Raw genomic sequence first — 20,209 nt, 5'->3', positions numbered from 1 at the left:
ATATATCAGCCATTGATTGAGGTTCTGGGTTTGAGCCTGCCACTTTTGGACTCTTGCTTGCTGAGGTGTTCCAGTGAGTGTCTCTGTAGATCTTAGAAAACTATTTCTTGATTTAAGTCAAATTTAGATTGAATGCTTCAGTCTCATTCCATATACCTCCCCTCTTCTTTTCTTACCAGTTGGTTCAGTCCTGACTACTACATTACCCCATTACCCAACCCCCCCTTAATAGCATTGGTTCAGCCCTGGATTGCTCTCCAACTCCAGAACTAAATTGCTGGGCGCTTTTGACAAAAGTTTCCCATCATCTGGCCTGTACCCGGCGTAGGCTTCTGCGCATGCGCTTCCTCCCATTTCTCCGTCATAGCCCCGCCTCTAGCTCTTCTCTCTCCTCTCTCTCTCCCCCCCCCCCTTTCCCTTTTCCATCTCAGGCTGTCTCGCGCCTCCTCCTCCTCCTCCCTTCTTTGCTCGACGGTTGGGGTGCACGCGCATGCGCGCCACCGCGAGGGGCGCGAGCTCTCCTCTTCCTCCTCCTCCTCTTCCTTCTCCTTCTTCCCTGTGAGGAGACCCTCTAATGCCGCCTCCTCCTCCTCCTCTTCTTCTTCTTCCTCCTCCTCTGTGAGATGGCATCCTTTGGTGTCTGCGCCGGGGCGGCGGCAGTAGTCGTAGTCGTGGTCGTGCCGGCGGTGAGGAGCGGGGCCGAAGGCTGAAGGGACGGAGGCAGCCTCAAAACCACCCCCAGCGCCACCCTCGGCACCAAGCAGCTGGGCTCCGAGCCACGGTAAGGAAGGAAGAGAGGCTGAGGCAGGGAGCGAGGGAGCGAGGGAGGGAGGGCCTGACAGACACATAAACAGCCTGCGCTGGCTCGCTCTTGGCCTGGCCGAGGAGGGAAAGGGAAAGGCGGAGGGGGCCTGCTGCCTGCTGCCTGGGAGGGGGGGAAAGCGAGGAAGGAGTCACGTTCATTTGGGGAGGGGGGGGGAGAGGGAGGAAAGAAGCTCTTCTCGTCCCTTTACAACTTCGCACCCCCGCCTTTTCCAGTAGAAATGGAGCCCCTCCTGCCCTCCTTTTCCCCAGCTGGTGGGCAAGGGGTGCCTCTCGCTCCCTCCAGCTCCCTTCCTCGCTCTGTGTCACCTTGAGTTCCTCTCCTATACTGTAGAATTAATGCACTCTTCACTATGGAGTCTTTTGAGCTGTCGTTTTCCAAGCAAGGCCTCTCGAGTTCTCTGAGTGCTGCTGCCTCCTCAAAACTACAAATCCCAGGATTACATAGCGCTGAGCTAGGGCAGTAAAACGGAAGTCTTACCGTGTAGATACAGGCATGGGCAAACTTCGGCCCTCCAGGTGTTTTGGACTTCAACTCAATACAGTTCATGCACCTCCAGAGTTTCCTGAGGCAGTCCCTTAAAATCTTTATAATACATAGTGGTTTTTGAGCCCCCCCCTCCCAACCCCACCCCCCAAATCTCATGACACACAGGAGTTTGTAAACACGTATTGCCTTTATAACAGACATGGGCAAACTTTGGCCCTCCAAGTGTTTTGGACTTCAACTCAACTCAATTCATACAACCTCCAGAGTTTCCCGAAGCAGTCCATTAAAATCTTTATAATACACAGTGGTTTTTGAGCCCACCCCCAAATTTCATGACACATAGGAGTTGGTAAACATCTATTGCCTTTATAACAGGCATGGGCAGACTTTGGCCCTCCAGGTGTTTTGGTCTCCAACTCCTACAATTCATGCACCTCCAGAGTTTCCCAAGGCAGCCCATTAAAATCTTTATAATACATAGTGGTTTTTGAGCCCCCCCCCCCAAGAAAAAAACCCAAATCTCATGACACACAGAAGTTTGTAAACACCTATTGCCTTTATAACAGGCTTGAGCAAACTTCGGTCCTCCAGTTGTTTTGGACTTCAACTCAACACAGTTCATGTACCTCTAGAGTTTCCCGAGGCAGTCCATTAAAATCATTATAATACATAGTGGTGTTTGACCCCCGAACCCCATGACACACAGGAGTTTGTAAACACCTATTGCCTTTATAACAAGCATGGACAAACTTCAGCCCTCCAGATATTTTGGACTTCAACTCCCACAATTCGTGCACCTCCAGAACTTCCCGAGGCAGCCCATTAAAATCTTTATAATACATAGTGGCTATTGAGCCCCCCCCCCCAAAAAAACAAACAACCCCTGAATGTCATGACACACAGGAGTTTGTAAACACCTATTGCCTTTATAACAGTCTTTGGCAAACTTCGGTCCTCCAAGTGTTTTGGACTTCAACTCCCACAATTCATGCACCTCCAGAGTTTCCCAAGGCAGCCCATTAAAATCTTTATAATACATAGTGGTTTTGACCCCCCCCCCCAAAGAAAACCCCCAAATCTCATGACACACAGTAGTTTGTAAACATCTATTGCCTTTATAACAGGCTTGGGCAAACTTCAGCCCTCCAGATGTTTTGGACTTCAACTCAACACAATTCATACAACCTCCAGAGGCAGTCCATTAAAATCTTTATAATACATAGTGGTTTTTGAGCCCCCCCTCCCAAATAAAAACACCCCAAATGTCATGACACACAGGCGTTTGTAAACACGTATTGCCTTTATAACAGGCATGGGCAAACTTTGGCCCTCCAAGTGTTTTGGACTTCAACTCAACGCAATTCATACAACCTCCAGAGTTTCCCGGGGCAGTCCATTAAAATCTTTATAATACATCGTGGTTTTTGAGCCCCCCCCCCAACTCCCCCCCCCCCCAAATTTCATGACACATAGGAGTTTGTAAACATCTATTGCCTTTATAGCAGGCTTTGGCAAACTTCAGTCCTCCAAGTGTTTTGGACTTCAACTCAACACAATTCATGCACCTCTAGAGTTTCCCGAGGCAGTCCATTAAAATCTTTATAATACAGTGTGGTTTTTGAGCGCCCCCCCCCCAAAAAAGAAAAACCCCAAATCTCATGACACACAGGCGTTTGTAAACACCTATTGCCTTTATAACAGGCTTGGGCAAACTTCAGCCCTCCAGATGTTTTGGACTTCAACTCCCACAATTCGTGCACCTCCAGAGTTTTTGAGTGCCCCCCCCCCCCCCAAATTTCATGACACATAGGAGTTTGTAAACATCTATTGCCTTTATAGCAGGCTTTGGCAAACTTCAGTCCTCCAAGTGTTTTGGACTTCAACTCAACACAATTCATGCACCTCTAGAGTTTCCCGAGGCAGTCCATTAAAATCTTTATAATACAGTGTGGTTTTTGAGCGCCCCCCCCCCCCAAAAAAGAAAAACCCCAAATCTCATGACACACAGGCGTTTGTAAACACCTATTGCCTTTATAACAGGCTTGGGCAAACTTCAGCCCTCCAGATGTTTTGGACTTCAACTCCCACAATTCGTGCACCTCCAGAGTTTTTGAGTGCCCCCCCCCCCAAAAAAAAGAAAAACCCCAAATCTCATGACACACAGGCGTTTGTAAACACCTATTGCCTTTATAACAGGCTTGGGCAAACTTCAGCCCTCCAGATGTTTTGGACTTCAACTCCCACAATTCGTGCACCTCCAGAGTTTCCTGAGGCAGTCCCTTAAAATCTTTATAATACATTATGGTTTTTGAGCCCCCGCCCCCAAATCTCGTGACACACAGGAGTTTGTAAATGCCTATTGCCTTTATAACAGGCATGGGCAAACTTTGGTCCTCCAAGTGTTTTGGACTTCAACTCAACACAGTTCATACACCTCTAGTTTCCCGAGGCAGTCCATTAAAATCTTTATAATACATAGTGGCTTTTGAGCCTCCCCCCCCCCCCCCAAAAAAAAAACCAGAAACCCTGAATCCCACATGAGAGGGAGTTTCACAGCCGAGAAGCCACCACTGAGAAGGCCCTATCTCTCGTCCCTACCAGTTGTGTCTGCAAAGGAGGCAGGACTGAGAACAGGGCTTCCCCAGACATCTTAATTTCCATGGTGGTTCATAGAGGGAGATGCGTTTGGACATAAATTGGGCCTGGGCCATTCAGGGCTTTCTAGGCCAAAGCCAAGCACTTTGAATTGTGCTTGGTAGCAAACTGGCAGCTAGTGGAGCTGGTGCAACAGGGGTGTTGTGTGCTACCTATATGCCACTGCTGTTAACAGTCTGTCTGCTGCACGTTGTACTAGTTGAAGCTACCGAACATTCTTCAAAGGCAACTCCATGTAGAGCATGTTGCAGTAGTCTATACAAGACTAGTAGCCATAAGGTCATTAGGAATTGTGACAGTTGAAGTCTAAAACACCTGGAGGGTCGAAGTTTGCCCATGCCTGCTTTATAAAGAAATAGTAGCCCAGTGTGATGTTTTTATTGAGAACGATTGCTTTTGTGATAAGCTTTAATCTGTCGCAAGATTGCCTCTTCTGCTAAGTACATCTTAATTGTAGGATGAGTTGCGGTATTACCAGATCAAAGAGTGCTGGTGTCTCACCAGACTACAACTCCGAGTTCCAGAGCAGTGAGCCAGGGCACTTGGTAGCAGTCTCAAGCTGCATTAATTCTACACTATAGATACACCCGGACTTTAGAACCATGGGGCAGCAAGGGCCCTTCTAGACAGACCCTATATCCCAGGATCTGGAAGGGCCCTAATTCCCTTTCTGCAAACATTATTGCCAGGATTTAAAAATAAGGGAGGAAACAGCTGAAGATTTTTTTCTTTTTGTGCTTTGGGTCAAATTGCATTGATTCAACAGTGTGGATGCACTCGTTTGGGTTTTCTGACAAGCTGCAGGGGTGGAGAAAGGCTGTCCAGCAGGTTTGGGTTGAGCCTTGAACCCTGTGGAGTGTCCTGGCCTGGCCTGGCAGAGGCCTCATTGCCCTAGGAAGCATTCCCTCAAGGGTGGCCCTGTCTCTTCCAAATGAGGAGGTTGGATACATTTGATTTCTGTTTGTCTTCCTGCAGAAAGGAAGAGAGGTGCTCGCAGTAGGGATGACCTGCTGTGACTTTGCAGCCTACTCCCTCTCCCTTCCCCATTCCTAAAATAGTGCACAAGATATAGGGTGTTCTGACTAGGAAGGCCTGGGAGGATTTGGGTATTCCTACTATAGTATTTGGGTGTTCACACTATCCGCCTTTTCCATAGATACATATAGGGTGTTCCTATTAGATTTATGTGAAGGGTATAGAAGGACTGGGTGGATTTGAGTGTATGTTACCAAACCATGCTCTTCTTCACTCACATCCCTAGAAAAGATCAATGGTAGTTAAAGACTATCCTTGCTTGACTTGGATGTTGCCCTAAGCTGAGTGGCACTTATTTCAAGTGATATAGACTTTAAAAGTATATTAAAGACGGTGTTATGCTATCAATATTACTCTTCTAATACTGGATGAGTACAGTGAAGGACCTGGATGACAGAGGCTTTCCCATACTTTAGTGCTGGGTTGAACAGTGATGTAAGTGTGGCAATGTTCTTTTGAAACATTATGAAGATAGGGTTCTTTTGAGATGCAAAGAGCTACAGTGGAGCGAAAATTATTGAATAAGTATTAATACTTATTTGGAATATTTCAGGTTTGTTGATATAGTGCAGTTGGAAGTTTCACTTTTAACTTTGCTTCTCAATTGAGATAAAAATGAAATACGAACACATATAATATTTTCAGTCTCTAATATGGATATAATTTAATATTAGAATGATTTTATTTCTATTCTTATTTTATAAAACTTAAGGCATCAGGTTTCCAGGACTCTGATCCAGGCATTGACTACAGTAGAGCAACACATGGCTACATTTGGTGCTCTTGTTGCAATTTGCATTTTAAGAAGGTTTTCTGTACTTTATAGGTTAATCCATATGAAAATATTTTGTACAGATCATCAACCATAGGTAACAAATTTGTTGAGCAGTTACAAAAACATGACTTACAGTTACATGTTTGTAACTGTGAAAATCTGCCAAATCCTATTTTCCAGCAAGCCTCAGCTAGAATGAGCATAGATCCGTTCCCTTTTTGATCTAAAAGTGGCAGCCTGAGATTCCCACTTCCCTGGTTTGTGCAATTTCTAGTGCAAGGGGATTTTGATGGCCCCTTTTCTGTGTTTTTGTGTTGGTGATTGATCATAGTTTTTTTTTTTTTTGAGGGAGGGGGACTCAAGCAGACACTCCTCAATTGACAGGAAAATGCCCCACTCAAATCCTAATCACTGCTTACTAGTAACTAGACTTTGTGGGGGGGTCTACATGTACACAGTGGCCATTACCAATCATCTGCTCTATGGACCTAATTTAATATTTTTCCTTTGTAGTGATGTCAAACACACACAAGGGCAAGGATCTTATAGAATGAGACATTTTGGAAGTTGATGTTATTCTTATGATTCGTTAGTAATCTACATTTCGTCTGCAAAAATTAAAGGTGCAAAAACGACACTTCTCCTTTGAATCTGATCTCTGTCACCTTCTAAAATTAGGACAAAAAATAAAGCAACAAAAAGAGAAAGTTACATTGGTACGACTGGCATGAATATGGCCTGTTTTTAAGACCTTGGTTCTCAGTAGAAACCAGTGTTCTGCAATCATAAGTAACTATTCCAAAGTTATTCATGTTTAACAACAAACTTAGGCATTCTTGGATTTTAAGTTCAGTAGGATTTATTTTTAAAGATCTGCTTATATCCTGCTTTTCTCCTGATAGGGCACTCAAGGTTACTAACAACATAATAAAAGAGCACAATTAAAAAAATCAACAATTCAAACATCAAAATAAAAATATAAAGTAGAACACTTTATAAGTAAAAAATAAAACATTAAAATATTAAAATTCATTTAACCTTAAAACATACTACTTAAAAGCCCAGCTTTTGTTGGTATGTGAAGGCTTGGAGGTAAATCTGCTACTGAAAGGAGAGCAAAGATTTGGTCATCTCTGCTTTGGATTTTCAAAGTCTAGAGGCAGCCACTGAGAAGGATCTCCCCTTTCTTCCAACCAAGTGAGCCCAAGAAGTTGGTGGGACAGAGAGAAGTTTTTTTCCAGATGAGCTCATGCAGGGAGAAACAGTCTGGAATTGTACCTATAAATGGATAGGCGCCCAATGAAGGTATTGTAACATGGAAATTGTGTGCTCCCTGTAGTCAGTCTCAGTTAACAGATTCTGGCTGCAAACCAACTTGATTGTACTGTATGAGAGAAAGGTGAGAGAAACATATACCATACTTTATCCTCCTGTGATAGCCAAGTGTAAGGAAGTGTTGTGTATGAGATTGCATTTCTTCTTAAAATACTGTCCAGAATGTAGTTATATTGGTGTCTTATTTTAAGCCATTGGAAACAGTTCTCCTAGCACTTTCTACTCTGTGCATGGTCCTTCAGTTACAGCCTCTCCTGGACAGAGCGTTTTGCCATAATTATACATCTCTGAGTAATATAAAGATTATTTTATTACAATTCATTGAATTTTGGCTTGCTTTTCAATACTAAAGAAACTAATTTGGTACAAAATATCATGGCCAGTGGAGCGGTCCTATGTATATCATAACAAATTTCCAGTTAACTTAATGAACTTCATTTAAAAAAATGCAGGAACACAGACTAAAAGGTTAACTGAAATTAGCCACATGTTAAAAGAACTCCAGTAATTTAATTGTCTATTTGTGTGGGGGATTTTCTATGCTCTATGAGTAGAAACTAGAAATTGCTCAGGTCCCCCTTTAGAGTGCAGGAGACCTAGAACAATACTTTTAAAGATGCCTGATGCTCAGGTCCCCCATCTACTGTGTCAAGGACTGCTAGCATATTCGTGGCTATTGGTTATAATTGTCCGTTTCTTTCCTGGAAGCTTCCTTGGTACAGGCAGCAGATTGATGATGAGCACCAGTCCACTGACAACTCCTTTGAATAGGCCTGACTTGGAGACTTTTCTGAAATTGTTAAATGAGAGAAAATAGTAGCAAACTTTGGTTTCCTGACCTGATTCTCAGTATATTTTTGGGGAAGCTTTAGATTGGGTTTGGAGTTATGTGTTCTTTCAGATTGCCGACTACTAAATATTTTGGTTAGGGAGTTGCAGTCCAACAGTTTCTTGGAGGGTTGCTGAGTTTACTGTTGAAGTGAACATTGCTTGTTACAATGTGATTTATTCCTGTAAAACTAGAGAAATCTGGACATGATATAAATACAAAGACATATATTTCGAGGGAAATATGTATCAAAAGCACGATCTGCTTCAGTATTTAGCTATATGTATTCAGTGCCTTTTAATCATACTCTTCAGCCAAAAAAGCTTTCAGAATGCTTTCAAATCAGTTTTTTGAAGTCCCTGTTCTCAGACTTAGAATTTAAAAGAAATAGCACAAGGAAGAAGAAAAATAGTAAACTAGTCCACCACTTCCTAAAGTTATTAAATTCTTACATAAGTAATAGCTGAGATGGGGACAATTTAGGGAGAGGAAGAGCCTAAATGAATTCATTTCCTAGCAGTGATGATGGAGTAACTCTGCTTGTTTATCTGTTTATTTAAAGCATTTATATTCTGCTGTTCATCTGGAAAAGGTCCCAGAGCAGATGATAGATCAATAAAAGCCACATTTCCCTCCCTCTACACAGTCGAATGGAATGGCACCTGCCAGGTGACGTTTGAAGAACAGGAAGAGGCAAATTCTTCCAGCAGAGCCAGTATAGGGACTTACATGTTTTAATAGGGATCTCCCCTGCTAAAACATGGTGACAATCTTGTAGTAGCCTTAATCACGATAAAACCACTTAACCTTTCTTGGGTACTATTAAAATGATGACTGAAAAGTTCATCTGGGGTTCTATTTATTTATTTACTGTCCTTGTATACCGCCGTTTCTCAGCCTAACTGGCGACTCAACGCGGTTTACAACAAAATATACAGTGCACAGTATACAATTAAAACCATAAAAAACATAATACACAATATTACACGTAAATCACAATCCAATACATCTCCTAACTAAAATCGTGGTCCAATTGCATCATCCATATTACCAATCCGTAATCAACACATTCATTGCACCGAATTAACCAAATGCCTGCTTGAACATCCAAGTTTTTAGTCTTCTTCGGAATACCATCAGCAAGGAGGCTGATCTTACCTCCATGGGAAGGGCGTTCCAGAGCCGAGGGGCCACCACAGAAAAGGCCCTGTCTCTCGTCCCCGCCAGCCGCACCTGTGAAGCAGGCGGGATAGAGAGCAAGGCCTCCCCAGAAGATCTTAGGGTCCTGGTGGGCTGATAGGCCGAGATACGTTCGGATAGGTAGGTTGGGCCAGAACCGTTTAGGGCTTTAAAGGCCAATGCCAGCACTTTGAATTGAGCCCGGTAGCAAATCGGCAGCCAGTGGAGCTGGTGCAGCAGAGGAGTTGTGTGCTCCCTGCGCTCCGCTCCAGTTAGTATCATGGCTGCCGACCGTTGGACTAATTGGAGCTTCCGAGCCGTCTTCAAAGGCAACCCCACGTAGAGAGCGTTGCAGTAGTCTAAACGGGATGTAACCAGAGCGTGGACTACCGTGGCCAAGTCAGACTTCCCAAGGTACAGGCGCAGTTGGCGCACGAGTTTTAACTGTGCGAATGCTCCCCTGGTCACCGCAGAAACCTGGGGTTCCAGGCTCAGTGATGAGTCCAGGATCACACCCAAACTGCGAACCTGCGTCTTCAGGGGGAGTGCGACCCCATCCAACACAGGCTGTAACCCTATACCCTGTTCGGCCTTGCGACTGACCAGGAGTACCTCTGTCTTGTCTGGATTCAATTTCAATTTGTTCTAGACTGTCCTCCAGCACACTGGGAAGAACGGTACAACTTTAATAATCAATTCACTTTGTCAACATTTTTTGGAGACAGTTCTATGCACCAGACTTGTGTGGTATTAATGAGGAGAAAAGGGTTGTGTGATAATTCTGTACAAGCTAGAGCCTGTGGGGACATGGCCATACGTAGTGAGGCATAAGCAATGATTGTTTCAAGTAAAGGGAGAGGTGAGAATAATTTTGTACTTTTGTGTAAGAAAAGGTAATGTGAAGTAGCTTTTGAGAACTCATATAATGATAAAAATTACATTTTTAAAAGTAAACTAATGATTCTCCATTTCTAAACAAAGTTTATTGTGAAATAAATTCATTAAAATTGAATATGACAAATCTAACTCACAGTCATATTTCTAAAAGAAACAATTATTTACTTTAGTGAAAAATAATGGTATTTTTGGGATCTTATATACATATATGCTAAAGCATTATGCAGCAAACAAAAATATAGCCATAGCTTAGTTTCTTAATTGTTTTTCATTTGCATTAGAAAGGTGTTAAAGTTTAAAGCAGAAAGTTGTAGTTAGTGCTATATTCTGCAGATCAAGGAAATTTGAACCACTGATCAGCACTAATCATTCTCAACACCCCAGGGGCACACTAATAAGCATTTTTGTATCCCAAGTAAACACTAGTATAATGCCACTAGTAGTCACTGAACATGCTTCATAGTGCATCAGTAGCAGTGAGGAAGAACTGAAATGAAACGAATGTTTTGATATTTTACATTTGCAATATTATGTACACAGTTCAGGATCATTACTAATCAAGCGCAGTTGTGCTGTATTTTTTTTTGGGGGGGGGGGGAGCTAGAGAGAGAGGGAGACAGAGACAATTTCTCTTCTTAGGGATAAATTTCTCTCACTTTCTGTTGTCTCACCACCATTCTTAACTATGAGTCTTTGTAAGTCAGAAATACCTTTGAATCAGGATCCAAGTTGAAACAAAGGTTCATTTATGGTTCATATATTATCTTATACACATAGTCTAAAGGTAATTTTATCCACAGTATTTTAAATGTTTTTTGCATGAAACAAAGTTTGTGTACATTGAAACATCAAAAAGCATGGCGTCATTATTCCATCTGGTCATCTTTGGATTTTGGACTAAATTGGAATTCTGAATAAGGGATGCTCAACAAGTATTCCTCTAGTCAGTATTTTGGATAGATGTTTGGGTTTAAGGAAGGATTGTGGGTAAATGCATGTTTAGCATTCATTGGGTTGAAGCAATACATAATCTAGATTCCCTTGCTTATAGAGAGTATGGTCTCATCTTAAATTTGGCTTTAAATTTAAGGTTTTAGGGATTCCATTTTTAAAGCATATGTTTATTTTTGATGCAAGATAAAGAGTCTGTCAGTATGCTTTGAGTTAACATGAGTAAGTGGATGGGAGTGAAGGTTGAGTTCTCATCTGAATATTCTTGTTTTTATGTATATACCTTTAACCATGCATTTTTGCTCTAAGTCTTCAATATTTTCCCTCTATTCAGGAATTTTTCCTCCTTTGTTAAATGTATGAAGATATTGGAAAAAACTTAAAAGTATACAGTAATCGTAACAGTAAACAATCCAAACATTCAGAAGGAACATAACAGCTTTGAGTCACTCTATAAAGCAGAACAACATTTCTCAAACAGTACTAACTATATCTGTAGGAAAAGCACTCATGTGAAGAAGTGGTGGCTGTTGCCAGTTAAGACTGTTTCTTAAAGAGACAGGGAATTACTCCTGAAAGTGTTCCACCTCACACCCATGGCGTGCTGCTCGGTGAGTTTTGTCAAGGAATATGTTCTAGGATCAGAAGAGTTCGACTATTTTAGACATGGGTTATAAGTCATAGTTATCATAAAATAATTGTCCACTTGTATGAAAGGCATAAGTAGAGATCTCATTTTCAAAAGGTACCAGGGAAGTGGCAATGGGAAGAAAATAACTAATTATAGTATAATTGTAGTATTGGGCTATTTCTATGCACGTGTTATCAGAGTAGCAAGGGGGCTATGGATTTCATTTGCCAGGATTTCTTTTAGACAGCTCATGGTAGACTGGCATCAGGACGTCACAAGTGTCGGCAGTATATATACCATTATAACAATACCTCCCCTCCCTTAGAACAGGGCTTCTTAAACCTTTTCAACTTACGACATCTTTTCGCCTGTGAAGACATATAAAATAGGTATAGCAAATCAAACTTCCCAAAAATATTGGATATAGAGGCTGAAATGTAACACAGCAACATAAAATGGTTCATGCTTGGCTGACCGCATCCCCATGTATGAACTTGCCCAAGCCTTGAGATCTTCAGGGCCCTTCTTTCAGTCCCACTTCTATCTCAAGCTCGGTTGGTTGGAACAAGAGAGTGGGCCTTCTTGGTACCTACCCCTCAACTCTGGAACTCCCAGCTGTCCTTTTGGCTGCAGGCTAAAATCTTTTTAAACATAAAGATCTAGTCAGGGGCTGCTGTTGTTTCATGTATTTTAGGGGTTTAATTTGAATTGTTTTTTAATATTAATTATGTTTAATGCTGTCTTAATATTTGTATAGTTGTGTATTTTCAATTGTAGGCGGATGTTTTTATGTTAAATCGCTTTGAACCTCCTGCGAGAGAGATAAAGCAGGGTATAATAATAATGATGGTGATGATGTTTAAGACACAATTCCATAAAAACCAAACCTCTTTAGTAAAATACAATGGACCATCAATATCCCCTGGACCCTCCCTGGATACCAAAATCTGTGAATACTCAAGTCCCACTATATACAAGGGTGTAGTAAAATGGTGTCCTTTATATAAAATGCCAAAGTCAAGTTTTGCTTTTTTTTGTGCACGTGTGTGTCTAAGAATGGATGGTTGATTGCATGGATACAGAAGGCCCATCCTACTCCAAGCAAAGCTCTGCAAGAAGAATAAGGTGCAATTCTTAAGATAACAACAAATCATAAATAATTCAGATTTCATTCAAGCAGGGGAGTGATTGGCTAGAAGTAAGGGCAGTAAGAGCCTGTGTTAGACGGGGTCGCACTCCCCCTGAAGATGCAGGTTCGCAGTTTGGGTGTGATCCTGGACTCATCGCTGAGCCTGGAGCCCCAGGTTTCGGCGGTGACCAGGGGAGCATTCGCACAGTTAAAACTTGTGCGCCAACTGCGACCGTACCTTGGGAAGCCTGACTTGGCCACGGTAGTCCACGCTCTGGTTACATCCCGTCTTGACTACTGCAACGCTCTCTACGTGGGGTTGCCCTTGAAGACGGCTCGGAAGCTCCAATTAGTCCAACGGGCGGCAGCCATGATACTAACGGGAGCGGAGCGCAGGGAGCATACAACTCCTCTGCTGCACCAGCTCCACTGGCTGCCGATCTGCTACCGGGCCCAATTCAAGGTGCTGGCGTTGGCCTTTAAAGCCCTAAACGGTTCTGGCCCAACATACCTATCCGAACGTATCTCGGCCTATCAGCCCATCAGGACCCTAAGATCTTCTGGGGAGGCTCTGCTCTCCATCCCGCCTGCTTCACAGGTGCGGCTTGTGGGAACGAGAGACAGGGCCTTTTCTGTGGTGGCCCCTCGGCTTTGGAACGCCCTCCCCATAGAGGTAAGATCAGCCCCCTCGCTGATGGTGTTTCGGAAAAGATTGAAGACATGGATGTTCAAACAGGCATTCAGTTAATCCGGTGCAAAGAAATTGATGATTAAGGACTGGTAATCATGGACGATGAAATTGGATTACGATTCTAGTTAAGAGATGCATTGGATTGTATTGGTGGCCCAATACTATGTATTGTATGCTGTTTTTATGCTTTTTAAACTGAATATTGTTGATTGTTTGTAGAGTTGTAAACTGCGTTGAGTCGCCAATTTTGGCTGAGAAACGGCGGTATACAAGCGCAGTAATAAATAAATAAATAATAAATAAATAAAATGTCTGGAGGGACTGACAGGTTTTCCTTCTTTGTCCTTACATATCCCTCTCCACCTTACCTTGACCCACACTCTCCTCTGTTGCCTGGTTTCTCTCTCCCCCGTCCATTCATGCTGCAGGCTGCCTTGGCTGGACCCCTTTCCCTCAGTTATTTAGACTCAACCTCCTATACTGCATGGGGTGGGGGGAGGAAATATTTTGCAGCTTAGCCCTTTTGGGATCCCGCCCCACAATTTAGGAAACTATTTAGAGTCATTTTGTAAAGGTACAATAGAACTTGGTACTGCCTCCGTAATATCTGCTGTAGAGTTTCTTAACCTGTGTGCTATATCCCTGAAGAGGTTCCTTTGATGAGCTTTGGGGAATCCAAGTATTGGTCGCAATTTTTTAAAAGTTGTATTCAAATTGACTGGAGGCTTTAGGATTCAACTTATGCATAAAAATCTACAACTAGAGACAACAGAAGCCAAAAAGCATGTTAATATTTCTACAAGAAAATTGCATATGGAAAAGTGTAATCTTAAACTTGTTGCTGATACATTATAGGATGTACTTATGTTTATCACATTTTGAAAAAAGTGAAGATGTTCTGTGTTTTCTTTCTATATGAAGCCTCATATTGCTCACTATTCCAATTTTGCTTTCTTATACAGGAAATCAAGGAACGTCCCAGCTTTCTTTTTTATTTCTCTGGTTCAATGCTTAATTTCTAAAATCAGAGGTAATACAATTTAGATAGGTTGGAAGTTTTTGTTATTTGTCTGAGAAGCTTTTCCCCCTAATGCCAGATCTGTGGTGTTTTTTTGGGATGATTTGGTGATAACAGGATCTATATGCCCATTCACATACATGTGTTGTTGGCTGAACCTTAGAAAGTAGGTGGTGACATTGAGATTTAATAAGTCATTTGTGATAAATGCTCTGGTCACTCGATGGTTAATTTTACTTCTGAATATTTTGATCAATTGCTTTTATTATTTTCAAAATATATTAAGGTATGATGGGGTTCTGGAAATAAAGGGGAAAGACTCTGTGTCTTTTTAGTATTGAAGTTGCCTAGTTGAAAGTTAGGTTGATCACATAGGGCTCTCCTACTTCCTTTAATTTTGGGAAACTCGGGAGCAAGAGAGTGTTCTATATCCTGTTGTAGTTGGAGATGAGGGGGGTGATTGTTAGCAATAATTTTTCCCTCTGAAGGCTGTTATTTATCAGCCCCTATTCCCTTCTATCACAAATGCAGTTTTTCAGGAGTTATGGTAAGTTGGAAGTTTGGTAGCAACACCCATGGAAGGAGCCACTACTTCTCAACATGCAGAACAAGTGTAATGAAGTTCCTCTGAGCAGGCTGAGGAATAGTTAACTGTTCCAGCTTTCATGGACCTGCGAAACATTAGGTCTCAGTTGTGCACGTCCTTGAGATTAGCTGAGAAGAGAGCAGCAATAGGTGACGCTTGTGAACTTCGGAATTAAAGAGCTTAGAGGTGGCACCTTCTTGTGGCCGTAATGTCAATTCTAGAAGCTACAACCTTGTACTCTTTCTATCTTCTGTTTTCGTGAACCCTGGACTTATCTTGGACCTTGGCTAGCCAATTCTGATTCACTCTTGTACACTGGTTACTCTGAATTGACATTTGACTTCTCTATTTGTGTTATTCTAGTAATGTTTGCACCTCTGTTGGACTATCGGCTTGACCGTTGATTAACGCTTTGCTCGTATTTGGAGTTGAGGCTTCTGACATTATCTCTATTTTGATAGAATTATAAGCTGTTAGATGAAGGGAATGCTACGCATATAGCATATCTTGATTTTGGTATATCTTCAATAAGGTACTCCATGTTATTCTCACAAAGAAGATAGAAAATTCTACTGTTAGGTGAACTGGAAATTGATTAACTGACTGAACCCAAAGGATGATTACCAATTGCTCTTCTTCATTCTGGAGAGAAGTGCCCAGTGCTATTCAACATCTTTATCAATGACTAGGACGATGGAATAGAAGGCGTTCTTATCAAATTTATGAATGACACCAAATTGGGATAGCTGATATCCCAGAGAACAGAATCCGAATCCAAAATTATCTTAATAAATCAGAAAGCTGGGCCAAAACTAACAAAAAGAATTTCAGCAGGGAGAAATGTACAGTACTACACTTAAGCAATAAGATGAATGCACACATATAAGATGAGTGACTTCCAGCTTGAAAACAGCACATGTGAAAGAGATCTAAGAGCCTTGGTAGACTGCCAGCTAAACATGAGTTGACAATATTCAGCATTTTAAAAAGCCAATGTGATTCTAGGCTGCATGAATAGAAGGAATAGAAGTACAGTGTCTAGATTGAGGGAAGCCATAGTCCCCCTTTATTCTGCCTTGGCCAGACCTCACTTGGAATACTGTTCCCAGTTTTGGGTCACCACAATTTAAGAAGGATATTGACAAGCTTGAATATGTCCAGAGAAAAGGTGACCAAAATGATCAAAGGTTTTGAAGCCAACTCCTGTGAGGAGTAGAACACCAGAAGGCTGAGAGGGGACATGAGAGCCATGTTTAAATATTTGAAAGTATGTCACCATGAGGAAAGGCAAGGTTATGTTCTGCTGCTCTAGAGACTGGGACATGGAGAAATGCTTTCAAATTACAGAAAAAGATTCCGTGTAAACATTTGGAAGAACTTCCTGGTGGAAAGAGCTGTTTGGTAGTAGAATATGCTTCCTTGGAATCTGGTGGAGTTGCCTCTGGAGGTTGATAAGTAGAGACTGGATGGCCATCTGTCGGTGGTGCTTTGATTGGCAGAGTGTTAGACTGGAGAGCTCTCGTGGTCTCTTCCAACTCTATGATTCTATTTATTTTATTTATAGCCTACCTTTCTTCCAGCATGGGATTCAGTGTAGTGTTTATTTTATGAAAACTATTTTTTTAAGTCAATAACTTTGTGATAGCTCATCTTGCCTACATGTCTCCTAAAAGAAAAAGTCACCATTCCTAGCTATGTTATTGGAATATGGATACTTTCTATTCCAAGTTTCTGCCAAGTGAGGGATGAATGGAGAAGCAGAGAAGCCTGTCCTCAGCTCATGTTTCTAAATAGTTTTGGGAGATGAAGATATGCATTTTTTCCAGAATGCTTATGTCATGCCTATTACATTTTAAGATTTAAGATCCTTGTGGGTCCTGGAGGAGGGTTCTGTGTAATCCCCTGAAATGAGTCAAACTTGGATAACCAAGCTTGACCAAGTTAGATAAGCTCCCACAAGAATGATCAGTCAGACAACTTCAAGCATCCCAGTCGGTTTTCATAGGCATGTTTGTTGGATAAGGACCATTTTTGTTTTCCATCTATATAACTTCCTTTTTAAGTTCAGTGACCAGAATTGTACACAGTGCTCAGGATGTGGTCAAATAATGAATTTGCACAGGTATGATATTTATTTCTTTTGTGCATATACCCAACTTGAAATTTGCCTTATTTAAACCACCCACACGCTGGGTTGATGTTTTCATAGATCTACCACAACTTCCTGATCCCTCAGTTAGGTATTACCATGTCATATCCCATAATTATCTCATTAAGTGAAGGAGGCATTAATTTTTTCTTATTATTTATTTATTTATTTACAATATTTCTATTCCGCCCTTCTCACCCCGCAGGGGACTCAGGGCGGATTACAATGTACACATATATGGCAAACATTCAATGCCAAAGACATACAACAGAAATAGACAAACAGTCAGAGGCTATTTAACTTTTTCTGGCTGCCAGGGGAGCTGTCGCTTTCATCGTCCATCTGCGACGCTGATGAAGTACTTCCACATTCCCCGCATGCTTTTGCTGGAGTGCTTTGCTGGAGTCTATTTTATGGCCTTGTAAGTTTGGTAAATTATCCTCCCCACACATAGGTGGTACCTAATTTTCCTACTTGACAGATGCAACTGTCTTTCGGGTTGCAAAGGTTGACAACAAGCTACACAATTGGTCGGAAGCTCACTCCGACCCGGGCTGGCTTCGAACTCATGTCTCTTAGCCACATACCTATTCTTTCGAATCAAATAGGATGGAATTATTTCAGGTATAACAGTCTGTTATTTCAGTGCCTAGAATCACTAACTGGTTTTTCATTGTTTTGAAATCTGGAATGAAAGAGAAGAAATGCTCTGATACATGTGCTATGGATCATGGCTGTATTTCTGTCAGAATTTAAGATATTATTTTTTTCCAAAAATATTTTGTGTGCGTATTTCAAGACACCTATCAACTTAAGACTGCCCTATGAAGGAATACTTTGGACTCTTCTACACTGCCAAATATAATCCAGATTATCTGCTTTGAACTGGATTATATGACAGTGTAGACTCATATAATCCAGTTCAAATCAAATAATGTGGATTATTTGATTTGATAATCTGGATTATATGGCAGTGTAGAAGGGGCCTTAGAGGCGTTTTTGCCAGTTGTTTCCTCTAAAATATATCCTATAATACCTGGTATTCATGGTTGATCTCCCATCCAAATATTAACCAAGGCTGACCATGCTTAGATTCCAAGTTCAGAAGTGATCTGTTGCTTTTAGAATATTTAGGCAGGAAAAATAATTAGTTACTCATTGTCATTTTGAAAGTAACATCATTTGTACAATGCATTTCTAAAACTGCATAAAAATATTCTTAAAACTGGCCAAAATTCTTCCAAATGAAATTTAAAAGCAACTGTAATGTTACTTGCTAAACTTAAAAAGCCAACATGTCCAGTTATTATATTACCATTAGAGAATAACATAATTATCCCCTTATTAGACCCCGTCACAGTTAACACTTCACAGGTAATAAGTTTACTTGGAACCAGTTATTTCTGACTTCTAGTGAGTATGTTCCTAGTAGCATTAGTGTATTTGTACCTGGTGTGTTCTGAGGTCTGATTTTGATGTTGATGTGCCTAGTTAGAAGTGTTGTGATATACTGTTCAAAATCAAAATGAACTTCCTCACTTTTTATATGTGTGAATGCATTTTTTTTCTTACCATTTGATTCACTAAAGTCCACTGCTGAAGAGTGCTTTACCTGCTGCTAAGGTGTTCATACACTTTAGTTAACACTTTAAATTATTACTTTGATATCTATTTTCCTCTATTTCTGTGCTTTGTACTTCATGTAGTTATCTGTTCTTTGATATAATTTTTACACACGGCATAATTTTAGTAACAAAGGAGTCTTAATGATATATCTGTTTTAAAATTGTATTTAGGGTCAGATGGATATAGCTGTAGAAACAAGACAAATCTGTGTTTTTATTTTGGATAGACCATCTAGTGTAGATTTAGCATAGTCTTTTTATAGTATATGGCCAAGCAACTGGAGAAGGTCAATTCTGAAGAGCAGGCTAATCAGCATGCTTGGGACGACACCAGGTATATATCGGAAGGGCAAAATAAAAACAGATCTGTTCATATCTGATAAATTTCTTGCTGATAATTCTTGTCAGAGAATTAAAACTATAGTTGTAGGTATGTTTGAGTGGAAATATTTGAAGTGGTTGATCTTTAACAGATAAGCTGTCATTTATGCAGGCTGGGATGAAGTGATGAGAGCTTCTTATCTTGTCCAAATGGTTTTGTGTCAATGTTTCCTTGCTAGTACAAGAATCTGAATATGTTCAATTTTTATATCTAGTTATTTTAGAGGAATGTTCTAGACATTATGCTTATCTCCAAAATATCTTCTTGTGTGAATTCCAAAATTTTCTGATTTATGACAACCCTAAGGCAAACTTCCCAAGTGGTTTTCTTGGCAATATTTGTTCAGAGAGGGTTTGCTTTTGTCTCCTTCCAAGGTCGAGAGAGTCTGACTTGCCAAGTGAGTTTCTATGGCTAAGTGAGGATTTGAATCCTGGTCTCTAAAGTTATAGTCTAATTTTCAAACTGGGGCATACTAGTAACACCTCTGGGAACAGATAACTCAAATACTTTTGGAATTGCCCAAACAAGTGGTTTGCTGGAGCTCTCCAGATCAACTCTCATTCCCTCACTGTCCAACAGATAAACTCTGCTCAACATGTGGCAGGTTGCAGTGCATAAACTCTAGCAGGTATAATTGCGTTCGTGCAGGCTTGCTTGGTTTTCCCTATCAGGATTGTGACATCTGGTAAGGATAATAGTATAGGACTTCCCATTTGATAAAGAAGGCTTCTTTAACATGGAGAAGGATGCCAAATTGAAACACATTGAAGAAAGGTACACACAAATTCAGCAGTTGTCTTAATCTTATTGCAACTGGCCCAAAGAGCCCAAAAAGTCCTTGCCATCCTCCACCCAGATGGCAATCCAGGGTTCTCATATCAAGCTTCGTAAGACATTTCTCCTAGAGCTTGTTCATCGGTTGCGCAAAAGCTCCCCCGGCCACCGCCGAGACCTGGGGTTCCAGACTTAGCGATGAGTCCAGACACAAGCTGCTAACCTGTGTCTTCAGGGGGAGTGAAACCCCGTCCAG

At 41.3% G+C, this 20,209-nt stretch overlaps 1 protein-coding gene across 4 annotated transcripts in view; it reads left to right on the top strand.

Annotated features, from left to right (window-relative positions):
- Positions 1 to 410: 410 nt before the first annotated feature.
- WWP1 (WW domain containing E3 ubiquitin protein ligase 1) overlaps positions 411 to 20,209 on the top strand; it is a 53,234-nt gene continuing 33,435 nt past the window's right edge. For 3 of the 4 annotated variants that reach the window (XM_067467375.1, XM_067467374.1, XM_067467372.1), the window contains exon 1: positions 411 to 781. The gene's annotated coding sequence lies outside the window, so the exon portion shown is untranslated. The remainder of the gene's footprint in view (positions 782 to 20,209) is intronic. The other variant, XM_067467373.1, reaches the window with a different exon arrangement.

Source organism: Anolis sagrei, chromosome 4, assembly GCF_037176765.1.
Source record: "Anolis sagrei isolate rAnoSag1 chromosome 4, rAnoSag1.mat, whole genome shotgun sequence".
In the NCBI taxonomy this organism is placed as follows: Eukaryota; Metazoa; Chordata; class Lepidosauria; order Squamata; family Dactyloidae; genus Anolis; species Anolis sagrei.
This window is presented reverse-complemented; position numbering and strand designations above follow the sequence as displayed.